The 13,048-nt window shown below is 40.1% G+C and overlaps 1 protein-coding gene across 1 annotated transcript in view; it reads left to right on the top strand.

Annotated features, from left to right (window-relative positions):
* Positions 1–13,048, top strand: part of kcnq3.L (potassium voltage-gated channel subfamily Q member 3 L homeolog) — a 101,600-nt gene that overhangs the window by 57,829 nt on the left and 30,723 nt on the right. The window lies entirely within an intron of this gene.

The raw sequence follows: 13,048 nt of genomic DNA, 5'->3' as shown, positions 1-13,048 counted from the left end.
AAAACCGGAATTGATGTGGCAGCATGAGTTTTCCTTATAATAAGACCTGATTTGCTGGGGGTGGCATGAGTTTTCCTTATGATAAGACCTGATTGGATTTGGCGGCATGAGTTTTCATTATAATAAGACCTGATTGGCTGGGGCGACATGAGTTTTTCTTATAAAATGACTTAATTCCCTGGCAATATATCTTGATTGGATATGCTGCCATGGGCTTTCCCTTGAAAAATAATCTAATTGGCTGAGGTGGCATGGACCTTCCTTTATAATAAGACCTGATTGGCTGGGACAACATTAATTTTCCTTATAATAAGACTGATTGGATTAGGCGGCATGAGTTTTCCGTATGATAAGACCTGATTGTATTTTGCGGCATGCGTTTTCCTTATAATAAGACCTGGCTGGCTGGTGCGACATGAGTTTTCCTTGTAATATGACTTCATTCCTTGGCAATATATCTTGATTGGATATGCTGCCATGGGCTTTCCCTTGTAAAATAATCTAATGGCTGGCTGGCTGAGGTGGCATGGACCTTCCTTTATAATAAGACCTGATTGACTGGGATGGCGTGAATTTTCCTTATAATAAGACCTGATTGGATTGGGCGGCATGAGTTTTCCATATGATAAGACCTGATTGGATTGGGCAGCATGAGTTTTCCTTATAATAAAACCTAATTGGATGGGGCGGCATGAGTTTTACTTATAATAAAACCTGATTGGATGGGGCGGCATGAGTTTTCCTTATAATAAGACCTAATATGCTGGCAATATTTCTTGATTGGATATGCTAGCATGGGCTTTCCCTTGTATAATAATACAATTGACTGGGGTGGCATGGGCTTCCCCGGTAATATGACTTGATTGGTTGAGCTAACATGGGTTTTCCTTGAAATAAGACCTGATTGGCTGGTGCAGCATGAGTTTTCCTTGTAACACGACCTCATTCCCTGGCAATATATCTTGATTGGATATGTTAGTGTAGGGATGTGAAAATTTAGAAACCCTTACCCTTTATTGACAGGCACATCCTCAGTGATATGGACGCCTAAGTGGGTCCTTATGGGGGCTTTGTGCTTATGTAATCCCTGCAGTTCTCACAGTGGATGCTAGATGGCACTGTGGTATAATATAAAAGGCTTACAAACCATGAGGTCAGTGTCCACTGCTGCTGAACCTTTCCTCTGTTAGGCCACAGAGGTTAGAGGTGGTGGAACTCAGCCTGAGTATAGGAAGTGATAGTTATACCCTTTAATAGATCACTCTAGGAGTGATAGATAGGGTATTTAGTTGAGCAGCTCAAAGCTCCGACGAGGATATCAGAGGGATTAAGATCCCGGGTATTACTGACCCCATAGTAGGGCCTAAGTGTTAGGCTCAGAGAAGTATGTAGTCTTCTGAGTTCCACCTAAGGTAATCCTGAAGATTGGGGAAATACCTTCTGACAAGCTGCCTAACTCTCTACGTGTACTCCTCGTGTTTTTATATGGTCATGAAACTCCTCGGTAACTTATAATATCCTTATATTTTACAAGAGGGGGTACTTTATTCACTATATATTGGTTGATCTATGTGTTACTCTATGTCCCATACTCCATTGTGAACTCTGGTTTTGGTTAATAAACTCGGTTTATGGTTTAAGCAAAATAAAACTACTGCCGCCCAATCTCTTGTGCATTGCACACGATTACAGTTGCACTACACCCTGCCTCCACCCCGCTGCCAGGGCTTACCCCTGAGAAAAGAGTCTTATGGGTGGTATTAACCCACACAGAAAGTAGCTAAAACAGACTTCCATAAAGTCCGTTTATTATAGCACTACATTAGCATGTGCTTTTCCATGTAAAGTAACCTGATTGGCTGGGCTTGCATGGGTTTCCCTTGTAATATGATCTGATTGGCCGGGCTAGCATAGGTTTTTCTTTATAATCTGATTTTACAATCTTGTATTCCTTGTAATCTGATTGAAGTGGCGAGGCTGGGACTGCGTTTTCTTATAAATATAATCCAGTGCTTGTAAATGTATTATACATGAGTGTGGTGAAGAGGATAATACTGACAGATGAGGTATCAATTTGATCTTGATAGCGCAGCGGCGGATATAAATCTAACACTGAACAGCAGAGCGTTTCAATTGGATAGATGGAATTCTTATATTGGGACTGGAGGGGGATGTGAATAAATAAAATGTGCTTTCTGATGCGCTGAGGTTGAAGGGAAACTATGCAGCATTGTAGTATTTTCCCTTTATACTGTACAAGTATGGGATCTGTTATGCGGAAACCCATTATCCAGAAAGCTCCGAATTACGAAAGGCTGTCTCACATAGACTCCATTTTATCCAAATAATCCAGATTTTAAAGAATTATTTCCTTTTTCTGTGTTAGAAATAAAACAGTAGCTAGAACTTGATCCCAACTAAGATATAAATAATCCTTATTGGAAGCAAAACCAGCCTATTGGGTTTATTTCATGTTTACGTGATTTTCTAGTAGACTTAAGGTATGAAGATCCAAATTTCAGAAATATATGTTTTCCGGAAACCCCAGGTCTCACCATTCTGGATAACAGGTCACTGGCTATTCTGCATAGACAGCAGTAACTAGCTGTATATTTGTATTTATTGGCATCAGTGGAAGCTGCCATATTGTACTCCCTGTTGAGATACCTTTTATTTAATACTATCCCATATGATTCTAATTCTTACCCATCTCTGCCATATTTATATCCTCCTCTTGGCTATAAAATGTAAAGCTATGGGACTTGTTATCCAGAATACTTTGGACCTGAGGCTTTCCGAATAAGGAGTCTTTCTGTAGTTTGGATCACCATAGGGTTATTTATCAAAGTCAGATTTAATCTCAATATTTTCTGCTACAAACTCCGTTCAAATCCGCTCGGGTTTTTTTACGCTTATTTATTCTTACATTTTCCAGAAAATTTGCTTTGCGGGAAAAAAAATCTGTTTTTCACCCAAAAACTCTGATTGTTATGCTTTTTTGCCCAGAACATTCGGGGTATTGCACAAAACCCAACGCACATCAAAAAATCATTGGGACTTCTCCCTTAGACTTATATGCAACCAGGTCAGGAGATGCCGGATTTTCAGATTCAAACTTTTCCATCTTTGGGGTTTAATAAATTCCCAAAAAATCGTGATTTTTTTAAAAGTCTGATTTTATAAAAAAGATTTTTGCTTTCGGAGTTTAGTAAATAACCCCCTTAGTCTATTTAAAAATCATTTCAACCTAATAAGATTGTTTTGCCTCCAATAAGGATTAGTTACAGGTATGGGATCCGTTATCTGGAAACCCATTATCCAGAAAGCTCTGAATTACACCTCCCATAGGGGCAAATTCACTAAGCGCCGATGCGCCGAACGCTAGCGTTACTTCGCTAGCGTTTGGCATTTTCGTTACTGCGCAAATTCACTAACGAACGCTGGCGTAGTTTCGCTAGTGTTACTTCGCACCCTTACGCCTGGCGAAGTTTCGCTAGCGATGTAACTACGCAAATTCACTAACGCACGCAGTGTACTGAACGCTACCTTTTACGCTAGACTTCCTTCGCCACCTCAGACCAGGCGAAGCGCAATAGAGTAGATAGGGATTGCTTCAAAAAAAGTCAAAATTTTTTCTAAGTCCCAAAAAACGCTGGCGTGTTTTCTACATTATGGGTGATAGGCTGAAAAAGATCGAAACATTTTTTGGGGCTCCCCTCCTTCCCCCCTACATTTCCTGACTCATGGCACCTTAACTATACAGTGGGCACATGTGTAGGGCAAAATAAAAATGTTATTTGATGTTTTGAATCTTTTCTAGCCATTTGTAGTGCTGATACGTATTCCTCCATTGAAATTTGAATTTGGCGCCGTATGCAAATTAGCCTTCGCTTTACTTAGCGAATCAACGCTAGCGCAACTTCGCAACCTTACGCTACCCCTGAGCGCAACTTCGGATTTTAGTGAATTTGCGAAGTGCTGGCGAAACTACACCTGGCGAAGTGTGGCGAAGTGCGGCGAAGTTACGCCTGGCGCAACTACGAATCTTAGTGAATTTGCCCCAATGACTCCATTTTATCCAAATAATCCAAATTTTTTTCCGTTTTCTCTGTAATAAAACAGTCGCTTGTACTTGATCCCAACTAAGATATAATTAATCCTTATTGGAAGCAACACCAGCCTATTGGGTTATTTAATGTTTATATGGTTTTCAGATCCAAATTACAGAAAGATCTGGCGGAAAACCCCAGTTCCCAAGCATTCTGGGTAACAGGTCCCATACCTGTATATTGTAGTTTGGCATGGAGTACAAGGTACTGTTTTATTATTACAGAGAAAGAGGAAATCGTTTTTAAAATGTAATTTATTTGATTAAAATAGAGTCTATGGGAGACTGCCTTTCCATAATTCGGAGCTCTCTGGATAACAGATTTCCGGATAACGGATGTCATATCTGTACAACAAGGAAGTAATAGAGACATGTGCTATAGAGTGTGCTCCAGTTCAATTACAGGAATTATTAGCAACTGGCAGCAGTGCAGATTTGTTCCCCCGGGGAGGCAGTCATTTCATGAGTCATTGGATCTCCCCATTCAGTTTTCAATTTTTTTTGGAACTTGAAGCAATTTCATTTGCAGCTGAATCATGAGTTCTCTCTGCTTGTGTGTTTCACATGAATGCCATGAATTCAGACATTGCTCTTAGTGGTACATACCCTTTGATTCTTCTTATTCCGACGAGGACACAGATAAGCCGACATTACAAGAGCTGCATGGGACCCATGAAGGGTGAGAAAGGCCTTAGCTGTTTTACAGTTACAGCAGCTGTATAGGAGATTGTGACATCACTCATGGCCGATTTATAAATAAATGAAAGGGGCTGTTTACCTTTAAAGGAACAGTAACACCAAAACATGTAAAGTGTTTTAAACTAATGAAAATATAATGCAGTGTTGCCCTGCATTGGTAAAACTGAACTGTTTGTTTCAGAAACACTACTATAGTTTATATAAACAATGTGCTGAGTAGCAATGGTGGAAATTGAAAACACAGGTTAAATAGTGGATAACAGATAACACCATTATCTGCTGTGTAACCTGAGCCTTTTCTCCTTTGAATGGCTGCCCCCATTGCTACACAGCAGCTTATTTATATAAACAATAGTAATGTTTCTGAAGCAAACACAGCAGTTTTACCAATGCAGCGCAACACGATTATATTTGTATTATTTTAAAATACTTTCATTTGTTGACGTTACTGTTCCTTTAAAATAACTTTTAGTATGACAATTTGCAATTGGTTTTCATTTTGTATTATTTGTGGTTTTTGAGTTATTTAGCTTTTTATTCAACAGCTCTCCAGTTTGCAAGTTCAGCAATCTGGTTGCTAGGGTCCAAATTCCCCTAGCAACCATGCACTGATTTGAATAAGAGACTGGAATATGAATAGGAGAGGCCTGAATAGAAAGATGAGTAATAAAAAGTAGCAATAACAATACGTTTGTTAGAAGAGCTGAATTTCCAGTTTGAAAACCGGAAATTTGGCTAATAAATTACCAGGAGCGGTTTGCCACCCCTGGTACCTAGTGGGGCACTGCCGCCTGAGGCGAAAGCCTCAACTTGCCTCATTGGTGAAGTGCCCCTGTTAGTAACATAGTAAGTTAGGTTGCAAAAAGACACATGTCCATCAAGTTCAACCTTTTGACTCTATTTAAACCTGCCTAACTGCCAGTTGATCCAGAGGAAGGCAAAACAACCCATCTGAAGCCTCTCCAATTTGCCTCAGAGGGAGAAAAATTCCTTCCTGACTCCAAAATGGCAATGGGACCAGTCCCTGGATCAACTTGTACTATGAGCTATCTCGCATATCCCTGTATTCCCTCACTTGCTAAACACCATCCAACTGGTCCACTGGTTGAGGACCACTGTTCTAGATAGAGAATCATGGCCTACATACTACAATGTTAGACCTCTCCTCTACATCCAGGTTCTTTTGAAATATTGTATGGCATATTTATTTATAAAAGCTTGCAATCTGTGCCCCCTTCCCACTAAAAGCCCTTATGTGTTACAGTTAATACTCCATAATATAAAGATATTAGGAGCCACCTCTGATGTCACTGAGCTGGATAAAAGTATAGTCTTGGAGCATCTTGGTGGCTTCTCATATGAGTATTATTGATGGAAAGGAATGTCTTAAATCTATGGTTTTCTAGTTGTCTTTACCTGAAATAGTTTTTTTTATGTCTGTGTATAAGCCTTTTAAAGTGGGCAGGGCCAAACGCAGCCTATCAGAGTATTAAAACACTTCAGAGTACCAGAGTTCAAGTACAACAAAGAGGAGCAGCAACATGTATAAAATAAACTCTCTTGGTGTCAATTATTAAAAGACACAAAGGTTGCCCAGGTGTAGTCACTAATAGAAACCAGATGTTTTTTTTTCCCCAAAAAGTTGACTAATAAAAAACGACCTTCTGATTGGTAGTTTAATACATTTGTAGAAAACTGTGAACCACTTATTGTATTACCCCTCATATGTCTTATACTGTATTCATAGATCTAACTTTTTCATCATCAGACCAGGGTTGAGAAACTGTTTAAATTCTGTTGAGGAAAGGCTGACCACAAAATCGACAGTTTGTACCCGGCTGAGGAAACTGTTTGTGTAACTATAGAAACTGCAGAGAACTATAATTCATGTAGAACAAGATAAGGAACTGGATAATGTGACAGAATGGAGATAGACGGGGAGATGATAATTTTAGGGCCAGATATGAACAGAGCTGGGGGGGGGGGGGTCACTGTGGATAAGTCAGCAATCATTTTGTTTTTGTTTTTTTTGGATATAAAAAGATAAAGTAGGAAATGTACAGTATTAATAACAACTATACTGAGATATCAATGTCATTAAGGAACACCTGTCCTCCATGACTTTATTTCTACTCTTCCTTGTGTATTTGTCTAATGTTCATATCAGGCCGTGACTCTATTTTTTTTTTGATTTATTCTACTTCGCGTCTATGAAGGTGTTGCTACTTGCTAACTCAGCTTGCAGTTTTAGGCTTGTCCAAGATTCCTTTGACTCCCAGTACCTCCCTGTTGTGTTATCAACCCCTACTAAGAAGCCAAGAAGTGGAGTGGTCTTTATGTAGGAGACTCATGATGGCAATGTTTCTTCTACCAGCTCAATACATAATAAGTTAGGTTGAAAAAAGACACACATCAATCAGGTTCAACCTTTTAAGCCTATATCTAACTGCCAGTTGATCCAGAGGAAGCCTCTCCAATTTGCCTCCTTCCTGACTCCAAGATGCAATGGGATCAGTCCCTGGATCAACTTGTACTATGAGTTATCTTCCATAACCCTGTATTCCCTCACTTGCTAAACACCATCCAACCCCTTCTTATACCTATCTAATGTACAATGTTGCCTTGTAAATGAAAAGAAATACATGAATCATAGGAGATGGTCCTTACTTCTACTCACACCTGGGGCCCTGCACCCCCTCTCCACTCCCCGCACCAGGGCTCAATGTAAATGACAGTTGGTCAGTATGGCAACAACAGGACAAGACAGTGATAGCAGAGCAAGATGGTGACAGTAGAGCCTAATCAATTGTTTACCCTACAGTTCTGTTGACCTGTGGTTTTTCAGCTGGTTAATTCAACAACAAAAGAAGACCATGGGTCAGACCATTCTTCACTGTATAAATATGGACCCTTTTATATTGACAGTGGCCCCTCCACCACCAAAAATAGCCATGCTACCTTATTTATTAGGTTCTACCACCAATCCATCCCGATGAGCAGTTGCTAACTTGGTGACATCTACACCTTCTGCATATAATTGTCTATTTGTACTCTGTATCTTATTTCCTTCTCATCTCAATAAATGGATACAGTCTAGTTCATACATAATAATGTACAGCTTTTAATATCTGCCCGGTGTATTTCCGTGTTCTCTAACCAGCGAGGCAGGGAAAACACAGCAAGGTCAAACTTGCCAGGCATATTAAATAATTGAAGGTGATTCCCTTGACAGATGACTTACATCGCATTAGTGCTTTTAAGACAAGAGAACAATAGAGGAACACAACGCTCCTTTCATCTTCTTACAGCTTAAAAAATGCCTTTTTGGGATAATGAATATAACCAACCAAATAATGGTCCATTTAGGGGCAGATTTATTAAGGGTTGAATTGAAAATTCTAATTTCGAATTTCCGATTTTTTTTTTATTGTCAAAACTCTCAAATTCGAATTGTGAATTATCCAAACTCGATTTGAGTTTTAATTCGAGTTTCAAGATTTATCAAACTTTGGCCCTTTAAAAATTTTAATTTGACTATTCGCCACCTAAAACCTGCCAAGTTCATTTATACGTCAATGGGAGAGGTCCAGGGACCAATTTGAACATGTTAGTAGTTTTTTAATTCAATTTTATTAATAAATAACCCCCCTGTCAAATTTCAAGTATATTCAAATTTCATAGAGTTTAAAATAACTTATATAAATTTGAAATTCGACCTTAAATAAATGTGCCTCCCCGTGTGAGGTTGGGGGGTTTATTTTCAAATGTCTGAATTTCTGTGATATTGTGCCTACACAATATTACATTAAGGGGCAGATTTATCAAAGGTCGTGGTGAATTTTTGAATTAAAAAAATTCGAATTTCGAGCTATTTTGTGTACCTTGCTAGAGATTTTATTAAAATTTGAAAAAAAAATCAAACATTCACATATCAAAATTTTATCATGTACTGTCTCTTTAAAAATTTGACTTCAACCATTCGCAATCGAATTGCTGTTTTAGCCAATGGGGGACCTCCTAGAACCTATTTGGAGTCATTTGGTGGACTTTGAAAAATCTAAGGTTTTTTTGGGAAACTTTGATTCGAATTCGATCGAATACGATATTACTTCGATTTGTACGATTCGAATTCGCCCGAAAACAAGCCTATTCGGCCAAAAAAAACCTTCAACTAAATTTCGTTTGGTCTTTTTGAATTAGAATTTCGTAGTTTTTCAAACTTCGAAATTCGATCCTTGCTAAATATGCCCCTAACTTCCTACATCGTCTTGGGGTTCAAGCTCACCTTTGCTGACCCAAATCTTTGAGCCACCTTAGATCATAAGAAGGTTAGAGATCTACAACATATTCTAAGACTTACCATCATTCTATGGTATTAAGCAGTTGAACAGAATTCCCACCAAATAATATCTGGATGATAGTTCAATTAAGACCTTTGATTTAGTTCTCTGGACCCCTAGAATCCAGGGATTTTTGAATACTTGATTTGAAAACCAAAAAATGTGGTCACTTCTCATGGAATTATTTCACGGCCAGATCAGAAAGGTGTATTGTATCTAAACAATGCAAATGGTCAACTCAAGTTTCTAACAAAACTTTTTGAAATTTATTATTTTTTGCAAATAATTTTACTTGGTAAATGGCCCATTATGTGTCTCATTTGTCAATGGTATAGGCACAAGATCTGGGGCACTAATATGGTGTCCCTTGGGGACCATCCCAATAAAAGAGGGCTCCAATGACAAGAATTCTAGAAGGAACAGAGATGTTCCTCAGGACACAACCCTCTGGCAAGCTGCAATGTACAAAAACAGGCGCCTTGCTCCATTTTCAGTAACTAAGACCCTATCTGGCATTGTATTGGTGGTAACAGGCAGAAAGAACTTAACCACAAGCAGTAAGTGAATCATGGCAGTTACTGGTAGTCAATACAGTATATTGCCGTTAAGTCATTGTATCAGAAGAACATCATTAAAAAGGAAACCTTCTAGATACAGAACCTAGGTGAGGCTTGGCCTCCTAAGTATCATTATCTTTATGGCTGATTGAGCACATGGCTGCTTCCCACAAGCAATAATTATGGTTGTGTTTGCTAAATCCATTTCTATCCCAAGAAATGCTGCATTCGGGGCCACTCACTGGGGGAGAAACAGATAGGGGAGAGGTAAGGTTGCAATTCTGCTGGGGAGGGACTTGGGATGGGACACTGGAAACATTAAATCATATGGATATTTGGGGAAATATTTTGGAGGTTTTGGTGATGAGATGGTGGAAGAGCTTGAGGAGCTCTAGTTACATTGACTGATTGATTACATTAATTTTCTGTTTGCTAAAAGTTGGGACCATCAGTACATAAAGGGTTTTTTCCAGTTTAAAGTAATAAAAAGTAGCAAAAACAATAAAAAGCTACATTTGTAGCTTTACAGAGCATTTGGGTTTTAGATGGGGTCAGTGAACCCCCCCTTTTGAAAGCTGGTCAGAAGAAAAAGGCAAATAATCAAAAAAGTATAAAAAAAAATGAAAACCAGTTGTAACATTGCTTAAGAATTTGCCATTCTAAAAGTTAACTGTAGGTGAACCCCCCAGACTGCTAAATTGGACAGAATAGGGCTGAAGATGTATAGGACGGATACAGATCTCTGTTTTAAGTGCAGAAACCTGTAACAGGGAACAATTTGGTAAAAAAAAAAACCTTGGTGGATTGTGCCTGGTTTGCACCTTGATTTTCACATACAGTAGTTAATGAGCCCAGGGCCGGGCCAGCCATGCTGGGTGCTCCAGGCAACCCGGGCAGCCGTAACACCCCCCACCCCAACACTCATGCATGTGTGCCAGAACAGGTGTATAGGTCGGTGCGTTGAGGTTGCAGAGCGGAACTCACTCAGCTGGACTAGGGAGCAGGGAAGGTACATGCTTGGTGCCTAGGGTTGCCATCTGTCCGGTTTTGGCCTGGACAGCCCGTTATTTGAAGGGCTGTTCAGGGTCAAAACTGGCTGCCCGGTTTACTAAATTAGGAAACTGGACATGCCTCTTTTGCCTACCCCTAGTTCCGGCTCTGAATGAGACCTTTTGCTTGAATTATTGCATTATTTCCCCGATTCTCCTGATCACTCTCACAGTCACACCCAACCTCTTGCTCCTTAGGCCGCTGGCTGTACGATCATGAAGACACTCCATTGGGGGCAAGTGGGAAGCGGTACCCAAGTTAGATGCAATGGCAGCTTTATTAAAGCCACAAGCTGATCCAGTAATATGTTTATAAAAGCCGGGGGACTAAGCAAACGATTAACACTAATCATAATCCTAATTTAATGTAATTACTGTGTTTCCCTAGTCTGATTGGGGGAGTTTGCAAAGGTCCCATCATGCGCCGGTTCTACAGCAAACAGGTCTCTTGTTCTTATAGTCGCTTTAATCTCCCTCTCCTGCTCCAGATAAATGTCCCTGGTTTTCTTGAATATTTGGATCCCAGTAACAAGGTGGATTCTGTTCTGAGCTGATAACTTGTGACAATGTGTAAAGCCAATAAATAAAGCCAACAAGTTCCCTTTAATGCCGCCTCTTCGCAACATCCCCCGTGCACCATGGGGCCCTGGTTCATTGATTAGAATCACAGAGAACGTGTCGCTGGCACCCATGTGAACATGCTAATTATTAGCAAATAGGAGGGATTTGGGACCATGTGTCAATCAAAGCCTGACAGTTCAGCGGAGGACAGAATTCACAGCTCTGATGACTTGGAACAGGCAGACGCTGAGCTATATTTAGGATCGGCTCGGAATTTATAGTTGCTATGGTAAAAATTAATAATGTTTATTTCAGATCCATTCTAAGCCCCTTTCAGCCATGAGATTCATTGTGAAAAAGGGAAAAAAGGCTCCTTTTCTGCTTGTATAAATCCTGCTACATGTGGGACTATCTGCTTTCTTCTGGTCATGTGACACTAGCAGAGTCTCACCAAGAAAAGTCAGTGGTCTGGAACCCTACATGTGCTTGACTACAGACACCCCCATAAGTGTCACTTAAAGCTATTGACACATTTGTCTTTTTAATCATGTGCCCCAGTCTCAGAGACCAACCAACATTGGGGACCCCGTAGAAAAGGTTGGCTTAGGTTTACAGGATAGTGAGTGGATCTGGTCTGGAAATAAATGGGTGTGGACACGTTGGATCAGGACCATGAAATAAAACCTCATGACTATATATGGGGGCAAATTCACTAACCTCCGTAAATTCACCAGCGACGGCTTCACTCACATCGCAACACTTCGCCAGGCGTATATTCGCCAGGACAAAGCTGATTCACTAAAATTTGAAGTTACGTCCAGGGCGCCGACCCCTGGCGAAGTTGCGCTAGCGTTACTGCAGCAAGTAAAGTGAAGTTGCACTAGCGTTGGCTAATTTGCATACGGTGGGAAGTTAAAGCTGAATGGACGTATATTTTGCAGCAATTACATTACACTACACAATCCCGGGAAACCATAATAAAATAAAATAAAGTTGATATATTGCTCTACACATGAGCCCAGTGTATAGTTTATGTGCCATATGTTAGGAAATGTAGGGGGGGGGGCCGGATACCCAAAAAAAATGTTACAGACTTTTGCAGCCTATCACTCTAAAAAAAGGAAAAGACACCAGCGTTTTTTGGGACTTAGAAAAATTTTCTAAGAAGAAGCCCTATACATTCCATTGCATTTCTCTTTGTCTGAGGTGGTGAAGGCAAGTCTTGCGGAACAGGTAACGTTCAGTAAAATGGCGCATATTAGTGAATTTGCAATGTAACGCTCTTTCCCCAGAGCAAAACTTTGCCTGGCATAAGAGTGCGAAGTAGAGCTACAGTCTATCTCCTTCGATAGCGAAGTTAACCCAGCGCCTGTTAGTAAATCGGCGAAGTAACGAAATGACGTCACGCTGGCAAATTTTCGCCAGCGTTAGTCACATCGCCCTTTAGTAAATTTCCCCCATAGTAGCTATGATTGGAAAAAGTGACACGCACAGATTGAATCTTTGGGCCCAATACTAATGCTAAGAACCGCCATCAGATGGCCGGCTAACACTGTAATGGACACGGAGAGCCAAAAGTGTTGGCAATGTGCTCTGCAACTTATGTGCCTTTTATCAAAGTAAAATACTAACTTGTTAGATTGGCCAATCACGCGCAAGATGCAGCACACTATGGGATTCTGGGAAAAATACTGCACCGTGGGTAAAAAAGCAGCTCTCTTGCGTGTAAATATT

Source organism: Xenopus laevis, chromosome 6L (genome assembly GCF_017654675.1).
Source record: "Xenopus laevis strain J_2021 chromosome 6L, Xenopus_laevis_v10.1, whole genome shotgun sequence".
In the NCBI taxonomy this organism is placed as follows: Eukaryota; Metazoa; Chordata; class Amphibia; order Anura; family Pipidae; genus Xenopus; species Xenopus laevis.
This window is presented reverse-complemented; position numbering and strand designations above follow the sequence as displayed.